Genomic DNA, 10160 nt, shown 5'->3' with positions numbered 1-10160 from the left:
TGCATGCTCAACTTTTTATATTTGACTTAACCATTATTAATCAGCATCACGCATTGCACCTTCACAATAACTGCATTTCACATCATAAAAGTTTACAAATCTCTTCTCCCTGTTTGTCTTTAGTATGGTGTACACTACCACAACAACAATGTCCTCAAGGACATTCAGGCACATTATATATACAAAGATAGCACATAACAGCTTGATGTGTAAACAAGTTAGGAAAAAGTTTCCAACTTCTTGGTGATCAGCTCTTTTCCTAAATTTGAGCAAAAAATGTGTTTGAAGTGTTGGCTTTGCCCCCTAAACCAGGTGTCTTCCTGGTTAGCCAGGCTTCTCTGAAGTCTGTTTCCTTCAGAAATCGTCGTTCTCCCTGAAGCACCACCCATGGTAAAGAATTTCGGTCTTTCCCAAGGGCTATCAATTTCCTGGAGCACCAAAGACTCCTAGAGCACCACTTCTCAGCCAAGGGCTTCCTGGAATAACCCTCCATAGAGGTTTACTTGCTGAAACTTTCTTTAAGTTTGTTGATTTTTTTCCCCTTGAAAAAAAATTAATACATAGTAAATGTAGAAATGAAAGAAAAAAATAGCTGTTTGTCTAATTTTCATTATATATACACACACACAAATATTTACAAAAATAAGATCACACCTGTTTTTATGCATACTTTTTTGTGACCTGGTTTCTGTCCCCCTACATCAATAAATATCCTTCCGCAACAGAATTCTACAACCAACTTCTCATAGGTCACATACACATCACCTATGGGGGTGGGTTTGTTCAAAGTGCAGGGATTCATATGCCCTGTTTACCACTACCACCAGTGAGAATTCCTGCCCCAGGCAACCAGTGTTAGTAATGAGGCTGCCAAAACCATCCAGTATGAGAGAGCAGAAAAGGTGGATGAGACCCATCATCCTATGACAAGATATTTACCTTATCCCCTGTTGGTGACATTTCGTGAGAATCTTTATTGGCAGAAAATGCTCTGGAATCAGTAGAACATAGTGGTTACATACGTAGATTACCTGTGTTAAAATCTCATCTGCTTTATTTATTACCCATTCTGCATCTCAGTTTTTTCATCTTTAAGGTGATTTAGACTCTACCTCAAAGTCTTGCTGACAGGATTAAACGAGTTGATACACGTGAAGAACTTTTAACAGTTTCTCATGGTAAGCTATTCTGAACATTATACAAAGACTGATGCCCAGTCATAAATTTCCTCATCTAAAAACAAAAATCTGATGGAATTTTAAAATGTATTAAAAGTAAAAAGTGTACTGGAGATGGATGGTGGTGATGGTTACACAACGATATGAATGTAGTTAATACCACCGAACTATACATTTAAAAGTTATTGGTTAGCATAACCTCTTTTGTATTAACTACTTGTATTAACCACTTTTAAGTGTATAGTTAGGTGGTATTAAATACATATTATAGTATTAACCATATTAACCACTTGTAAGTGCATTTTACATCGTTAAAAACATTGGGAAACAAAAGATGGACCACCTAGTTCTCTGGAATGAAAATGCACAGTGTTGAAACTGGTGGATAGTTAAGGTTGCCTTTTTTTTTTTTTTTTTCTTGAGACAGAGTTTTGCTCTTGTTGCCCAGGCTAGAGTACAATGGCACAATCTCGGCTCACTGCAACCTCCATCTCCCGGGTTCAAGCAATTCTTCTGCCTCAGCCTCCCAAGTAGCTGGGATTACAGGCACCCACCACCACGCCTGGCTAATTTTTGTATTTTTAGTAGACACCGAGTTTTACTATGTTGGCTAGGCTGGTCTCAAACTCCTGACCTCAGGTGACCCACCCGCCTCACCCTCCCAAAGTGCTGGGATTACAGGCGTGAGCCACCGCGCCTGGCCTGAGGATACCTATTCTTAACAACTGTAATCAGTCATTCCCCTGCCACCCCTCTTCTTCCACCTCAGAGAAAGCACAGAGCCCCATTTGCTCAGGTATGCAACTAATGTTTGCTTATCTGAATTGAATTCAGTTCAATTCTAGTGTGTCAAATTCTCTTCAGATGACTCTTGCCATTCCCCGTCTTTAGAGTGTGTCCTGTTGTCTTAAGATTGTGATAGGATCAGACACAATTTTGACAAACATTCTTAAAATACATCCAGACACGGATGTATTTCACTTCAAATCCCATTGGCAGATTTGATATTATAAAAGGGCCTGGGTTTGGGGTGTTTTGTTAGTCACTTGAACCTTAACTGCAACTTTTTTTTTCCTTTCTCAATGATTAAAATAATTATGTATGTATATATGCATGTATATTATGATTTTTACGTCTTTTTTTTTTTTTTTTTTTTTTTTGAAATGGGGTCTCGTTCTATTGCCCAGGCTGGAATGCAGTGGCACAATCACGGCTCACTGCAGCCTCGGCCTCCCAGACTCAAGTGATCCTCCCGCATCAGCCTCCTGAGTAGCTGAGACTACAGGCATGCGCCACCAAGACTCTTTAATTTTTCTCATTTTTTGTAGAGATTGGGGAGTCTCACTTTGTTGCCCAGGCTAGCCTCGAACTCCTGGGCTCAAGTGATCCTCCCACCTCAGCCTCCCAAAGTGCTGGAGTTATAATGTGAGCCACCAGACTGGCCTACATCTATTTAAAAAAGAAAAATGCAGCTAGGCACAGTAGCTCACGCCTGTAATCCCAGCACTTTGGGAGGCCAAGTCAGGTGGACCACTTAAGCTCGGGAGTTCGAAACCAGCCTGGGCAACATGGTGAAGCCCCATCTCCACCAAAAATACCAAAAATTACATGGTATGATTATTACACATTGCATGCCTGTTTCAAAACAAAAATACCAGATGTGGTGGCGCATGCCTGTAGTTCCAGCTACTCAGAAGGCTGAGGTGGGAGGATTGCTTAAGCTTGGGAGGCAGAGGCTGCAGTGAGCCGTGATTGTGCCACTGCACTCCAGCCTGGGTAAAGGGGTAAGACCCCATCTCAATAAAAAAATTAAACAAATAATAAGAAAAAGGCAAGGGCAGAGTGGATCTCAGTGTTTGGGGCCTAGAGCAGATACAACTTGGGGAGTTCTCTATAAGAAAAACAATACAAAACTACCAAAACAAAATTAGGTATGGATTTATTCAGAATAGGAACAGAAATCACAACAAATAACTGGAGTTTTGGAGATTCAGAAACCTTTCTCCTAAGATCTCTTGGGACAATTCACCTAGCTTCTCCTTTCTACCTAGGACACGCTACAACTTCAATATTCTTGATACCTGTGTACCAAAAGTCCTGAAGCTTCACTGTCATTACTTCCATATAATCTTCCTCTAGACAAGGAATCGGAGGGCAGAGTTAATGTAATCAATCTGTTGAAAACCTCAAACATTTTTTGGAGTTCTTTATTTAATTTTTTTTTAGTTTTTAATTTTTTGTGGGTACATAGTAGGTATAGATATTTATGGGGATACATGTGATGTTTTGAAACAGGTATGCAATGTGTAATAATCATACCATGTAAAATGGGATATCCATTCCCTCAAGCATTGATCCTTTGTACAAATAATTCAGTTATAGTTAGTTATTTTAAAATAAACAAATTATTTTTACTATAGTCACCTTGTTGTGCTATCAAATACTATGCTCTATTCATTATTTCTTTTTTTTTTGTACTCATTAATCATCTCCACCTCCCCTCTACCAACCCCTACTATCCTTCCCAGCCTCTAGTAACCATCCTTCTACTCTCTATCCCTATGTGCTTGTTTTGGTTTTTACATCTCACAAATAAGTGAGAACATGTAACATTTGTCTTTCTGTGCTTGGCTTATTTTCACTTAACATAATGACCTCCAGTTTCATCCATGTTGTTGCAAATGGCAGGATCTAATTCTTTTTTATGGTTGCATAGTACTCCATTGTGTATATGTACCACATTTTTTTATCCATTCATCTGTCGATGGACACTTAGGTTGCTTCCAAGTCTTGGCTATTGTGAACAGTGCTGCAACAAACATGGGAGTGTAGATAGCTCTTTGATATGCTGATTTCCCTTTTGGGGGGTTATATACCCAGCAACATGATTGCTGGATCATATGGTAGCTCTATTTTTAGTTTTTTGAAGAACCTCTAAACTGTTCTCCACAGTGGTTGTACTAATTTGCATTCCCACCAACAGTGTCCAAAGGGTTTGCTTTTCTCTACATCCTCTCCATAGGTTATTGCCTTTTGGATATAAGCCATTTTAACTGGGGTGAGATGATATCTCATTGTAAGTTTGATTTGCATTTCTTTTATGATCAATGATGTTGAACACCTTTTCATATGCCTGTTTGCCATTTGTATGTCTTCTTTTGAGAAATATCAGTTCAAATCTTTCTCCTATTTTATAATTGGATTATTAGATTTTTTCCTATAGAGTTGTTTGAATACCTTATATATACTATTAATCACTTGTCAGGTGGATAGTTTGCAGATATTTTCTCCCATTCTGTGGGTTGTGTCTTCACTTGCTGATTGTTTCTTTTGCTGTGCAGAAGCTTTTTAACTTGACATAATCTCATTTGTCCATTTTTGCTTTGGTAGCCTATGCTTGTGGGGTATTACTCAAGAAATCTTTGCCCAGCCCAATGTCCTGGAGAGTTTCTCCAATTTTTTCTTGTAGTAGTTACATAGTTTGAAGCCTTAGATTTAAGTCTTTAATTCATTTCTATTTCATTTTTGTATATGGCAAGAGATAGGGACCTAGTTTCATTCTTCTGCATATGGCACCCAGTTCTCCCAGCACCATTGATTGAAGAGACTGCCCATTCTCCAATGTATGTTCTTGGCACCTTTGTGGAAAATGAGTTCACTGTAGGTGCATGGATTTGTTTCTGGGTTCTCAGATTTTAAGGTACTGTGAATCATACTTTATTTTTTAAATTTATAGTGAGTGTATTCATTTCCTATAGGTGCTTTCACATATTACCACGAACTTAGTGACTCGAAACAACACAAATTTATTATCTTACAGTTCTAGCAGTCAGAAGTCCGAAATTAGCCTTACTGGGCTGAAGTCAAATTGTCAGCAGAAAAAAAGAAGGAACAAGGAAGAAGAGGGTAGAGGAGGAGAGGGAGGAGGGAGGTGGCAGCGCCATGGCAGAGGGGCAGGAGCAGGAGGGGGATGGAGAGGAGAAGCCTCCTGGGTGGCATGGTGCTCCTGCTCCTCCTGGTGCTGCCCAGCCCCCTGTCAGCCAGGGCTGAACCCCCACAGGATAAGGAAGCCTGCATGGATACCAATAATCAAAGCTACATCTGTGACACAGGACACTGCTGTGGACAGTCTCAGTGCTACAACTACTACTAGGAACTCTAGTAGCTCTGGCTGGTGTGGACCATCATCATCATCCTTAGCTGCTGCTGCAATGGCCACCACCGCCAAGCCAAGCACCGCCTTCAGGCCCAGCATCGGCAACATGAAATCAACCTGATCCCCTGCCGAGAAGCCTTCAATCACTCAGTGCTGCCTTTTTATTTCAGATTTTTGCTAAACTACTTAACTCCTCCTTATGAGGAAGTGGTGAGCCAGCCTCCAACTCCTCCCCCAGCATACAGTGCCTTCCAGCTATGCAGCAGCAGCAGCTCCTGCCTGCACAGTGCAGCCCGGCAGATGGCAGTCCCCCGGCGCCAATCCCACCAGGGGATCCAAGGGAATCCCCTTGTCTGAGCCCAGCAGAAGCATCACAAGACCCCCAAGCATCGCTGATCCTGAGCCCTCTGACCTACCAAAGACCTGGAGATGCAGCCCAGTGGCTCTGTAGCCAGCCTGGGAGAGCTGGACCCAAGGACCTTCCTGGACAAGGATGCAGAAGATAAGGAGGAGCTGCTGAAAGATGACAGCTCTGAACATGGCAGCGCACCGCCCGACAGCAAAGAGAAGATGCTCAGGAGACATTGCCACTTCACTGGTGACTCGGGCATTAAAGTGTGTATGCCAGGGCCACCATGATCATGGCCTGAAAGAGTTCAACATGCTCATCGCTGATGCACTGGATGGGCCCCTGGACTTCCACGACAGCTACCATGTGCTGTCTTGTGTAAAGGAGATGTCTTGTGTGAAGGCTAGAGTGGAGGCTGTCTCTGAAACCTCCGTGAGCAGGTGGCCCTAAGCCATGGTAGTGGATAGATGTGCAGCTTTCTGCATGTGCCCCTTGGTCTGTGCCCACAGGTGGTCAGCATCAGCCTCCAGCCCGAGCACGTGCTCCGCGGGTCTTTATGTCTCACTGTTCCTCACACATAGGAGGAAAGAGATAGGAGACTGAAGAAGGGATAGACACTGAGAAAGGGCCCCTCCAGCCTGGCCGTCACACCGTATTTTGTCTTTGATTCTGAATAAATTTTTTTTTGGTGTGGTTTCTTTTGGGTTTTTTTCGGGGATGGATGGCTGGTCATTGTCTGTTTTAAACTGACCACTTGGAAGAAACACCTTGGTTATCTGTGGCTCTCATGTCCTGTCCCTGCCCCTGTCCCCACTCCTTTTGAGTGGGGTGACTCATTTTCTGTGTAAAGAGTCTCTCAGGTAGGAGGTGAACACAGCCATCTGGAAGACCCACAGGATCCTTGCGCCTGTTGCTTAGCTTTGGGTCACCAGCTGAGCTGTGATAGGAATAATCTGAATGGAGGTGGCAAACAGCTGAAATGAACATTCCTCAAGCAGCCCTGTTCATACGAAGAGTCTGGTTTTCCCCCTACTCTTCAACAATGATGATATGATGATATTCAGACAAGGCACTGATATTATGGTAAGAAAATATATAGATATAAATATCTAGATAGATAGATAGATAGATAGATAGATAGATAGATAGATAGATAGATAGATAGATACATAGATAGATACATAGATACATAGATAGATCGATCCCCAAACAGACAAATCCAAGGCTGTGAAGTAAATGAGTGCATCTGGATTCCACAAAACCAAATCCATGTTGAATAGAGTGAAGTCTGTACACCGTAACTTTTTGGGTGAACCCTGCATGCCTGTCCATTGTGTGTGAGCCCAAACCCTGTTTCCCTGTGAAGATACCTTGAGTGGCAGCCATTCTCCTCATGCAAACCACATGTCTGGAGCACAGACGGCCCTCTCTAAGTAACTGATGTTACACATTTACTGTTTACGGGGCAAATGTCTGACTGTGTACTCAGGTGTATTCCACAGCATTGTGGACTGACTGCAGGCCCCTGTGTTTGCCAGAGATAACTGTGCTCAACATAGAGGTTTTACTCTACTCACCACTGCAACTTACACATTGTTCCGTGGACACACAGGGGCCTGTGTTCTGTTCCCTGTAAATGGAAATGTGCTCTGAGCCTGTCTGCTTCCCTTGGCCATGCCTGGTCCTCCGTACAAGCCCCCAGGGGTGTCCACAACCACCTGGGACAGAAGAAGATGGAATTTCAGACAGAAGCTTGATTGGGTCTTCAAAGACAGTCTTGGACTAGCTGTGGCCCAGACGTCAGCCCTGCCCAGAATTGCCAGGAGGAGGCTTTGAGGGTACTGGGGGTACTGCAGGGCCTGCCTCCCTCTGACGAGTCCAGTGGGCACAAGCAAGCTGACATGTGGCCAGAAGTGGCTGGATTGTGTCATAGCCCTCAGATGCCTTTTCTTCCACTTTTTAAAGAATCCCAAGTAACTCACTGAAGTATCTCAAAGGCAAACAAGTTCTACCAAAGTGAATCCTTTTTCAGTGAACGAATCAAATAGATGAATTCTGACTCTCTCACGTTCCTTTCCCCAGTTAGAGTGGGGAAGTGGTGGAGTGCTAACTGTGGGATTCCTTGCAGTGTCCTACTCTAAAGGCACAAGAAGATGGAAATGCAACCTGTGGAGCCAGGCTTGATTCCCAAGTCACAGTCTGGCCCCCGCTACAGGAGGCAACCCGCTTAGGGAGAGATTTAATAAGGAATTGGTTCTGGGGATGGGGAGATGTGATTGAGACTGGTTTCCAGGTGAATGAGATAGAAGGAGTTGGTGGAGGGTTTAGTGCTATAGCCAGTTGAGAGATTTGCAAATGAGAACACATTCCTGCGTGAGGCACATTATCGTTTGTCAGTTATTGTGAATATGTGTGTTTTAAGCAGTAAGGTGCTACTGGTCAGACTTTTCTAGGCAGTCTCAGTGATGCATTTCCTGTGCTGAGATTGTTCTGAAGAGTGACTCTAACCACTGCGAGAAGCCCACATAAAAATCGATCCCCCTCTCCCTGACAAAAAAAAAAAGCTCTGTGAGCAGAGCTGGTTCCTTCAGGAGCTTCCAGGGGAGAATCTGTGTCCTTTCCTGGTGCAGTGTCTAGAGGCTATCCGCATTCTTTGGCTCATGTTCCCCTTCCATCTTCAAAGCCAGGAAGGGATGGTCAAGTCTTTCTAACATCATATAACTTTGACAATAACTCTTCTGTCTCCCTCATCCACAATTAAGGATCCTTGTGACTACATTAGGCCAAGCAGATGACCCAGGATAATCTCCCTATTTTAAAGTCAGCTGACTAGCTACCTTAATTCCACCTGCTACTTTAATCCCCCTTTGACATGTAATTTGACATACAGGTTCTGGGAATTAGAATGTGAACATCCTTGGGAGACCATTGTTCTATCTCAGTGGGTAAGTTATTTGAATGCTAATTGCTTTTGAAAATGCTTGCTGCAATCAGAGTCCCATAACTGTTTCTCGATTCTTGATTTGGAGGTTTTTATTTTTAATTGGACTGTCTGCGAGGAAGGCAGAGGCATACTTCTAAATTTAAGAACTGAAATGGAGCAAGTAGCCCCAGTTCAGCATGCCCAGAGTCTGCTGCCTTTGGTTTTCTCAAAAGAAGGCAACTGCAAAAAAATCTCTAAACACGGCCGGGCGCGGTGGCTCACGCCTGTAATCCCAGCACTTTGGGGGACCAAGGCGGGCGGATCACGAGGTCAGGAGTTGGAGACCATCCTGGCTAACACGGTGAAACCCTGTCTCCACTAAAAATAGAAAACAATTAGCCGGTCGTGGTGGTGGGTGCCTGTAATCCCAACTACTCAGGAGGGTTAGGCAGGAGAATGGCGTGAACCCGGGAGGCAGAGCTTGCAGTGAGCCGAGATGGAGCCACTGCACTCCCGCCTGGGCGACACAGCAGTGTCTCAAAAAAAAAAAAAAAAAATTAAAAAAAAATCTCTAAACATACCATAAAAAATGCAGAATTGCAAAAGAATGGCTGGCTAATTGAACACACACTTTCACTCTCTCCTAAACTGCACTGCAACTATGGTATGGTAAAAGGTTTTGTTTTGTTTTGTTTTTTAAGCATAAACCTATAAGGATACAGTGAACATGACAAGAAATAGCACCAACTTTTTGAAAGCTACAAAACAGATAACAGGTGGTATGGACTTGGTAAAACTGATGAAAATTTGAACTCTTTTTCCTCCTGGGGAAATCCAAGAACCAAGTCAATTTAAACTACCAAATAATCAAGGCTCAGGCATTGAAGGCACAACTACTCCTAGAAAAGAAGGGCAGGGCTGTGATGGAAGAAAGAACGTTGGTTGAAAGCTGTTTGAAAAGCAGTTATATCCCTAGATGCCCCTCTCTTCCTCCAAATGCTGGGTGATTTCCTTCCCTCACCCCACCAGAAGACAGTCTTCCTCTTTGAAGAGGGTAAAGCAGAGAGTATGTTTTAATAAACAAAACACAGGAGGGTTAAGTAAATGATGTATGCCTACTAAATGCAAAACTTCCTCCTCATCTCAGAATGATGGCAGCAGTTATTTACTTTCATGCAGAACACCAAATAAGTCTTTTGTAGGTGGGAATCTATCAGACCCAAGAAGAAAGATCCAAATACACTCACATGGATGTTGACATCGGGGCTTCCCCAACAAAGGGCCCAGGCAGCTCACCCTACAGGAAATCTCACCATGATCAAGCCTCACCCACTTACTCAGAGTTTCCAGGCAGCTCTTGAAGCCTCCACTTTTAAATATGAGCAAGTAATCAAGCATGAAAGATTCAAGAAACACCTGAACAGAAACAAATATATATAGTGAAAACAGAAAGTGTGTAGGAAGAGCAACAAAACTCTCAATGTCTTCAGAAAGGTCATGAATTTTTATTACAATGAACTCATGAAATCAGAATTGAAAAATATAAAAAAAATT

General features: G+C 42.9%; 1 pseudogene; it reads left to right on the top strand.

The window, feature by feature from the left end:
• The first annotated feature begins 5148 nt into the window (after positions 1-5148).
• LOC126950823 (WW domain binding protein 1-like) lies at positions 5149-6133 on the top strand (annotated as a pseudogene).
• The last annotated feature ends 4027 nt before the right edge of the window (positions 6134-10160 follow it).

Source organism: Macaca thibetana, chromosome 3, assembly GCF_024542745.1.
Source record: "Macaca thibetana thibetana isolate TM-01 chromosome 3, ASM2454274v1, whole genome shotgun sequence".
In the NCBI taxonomy this organism is placed as follows: domain Eukaryota; kingdom Metazoa; phylum Chordata; class Mammalia; order Primates; family Cercopithecidae; genus Macaca; species Macaca thibetana.
The sequence above is the reverse complement of the archived record's forward strand: the minus strand, read 5'-3'. Positions and strand labels throughout refer to the sequence as shown.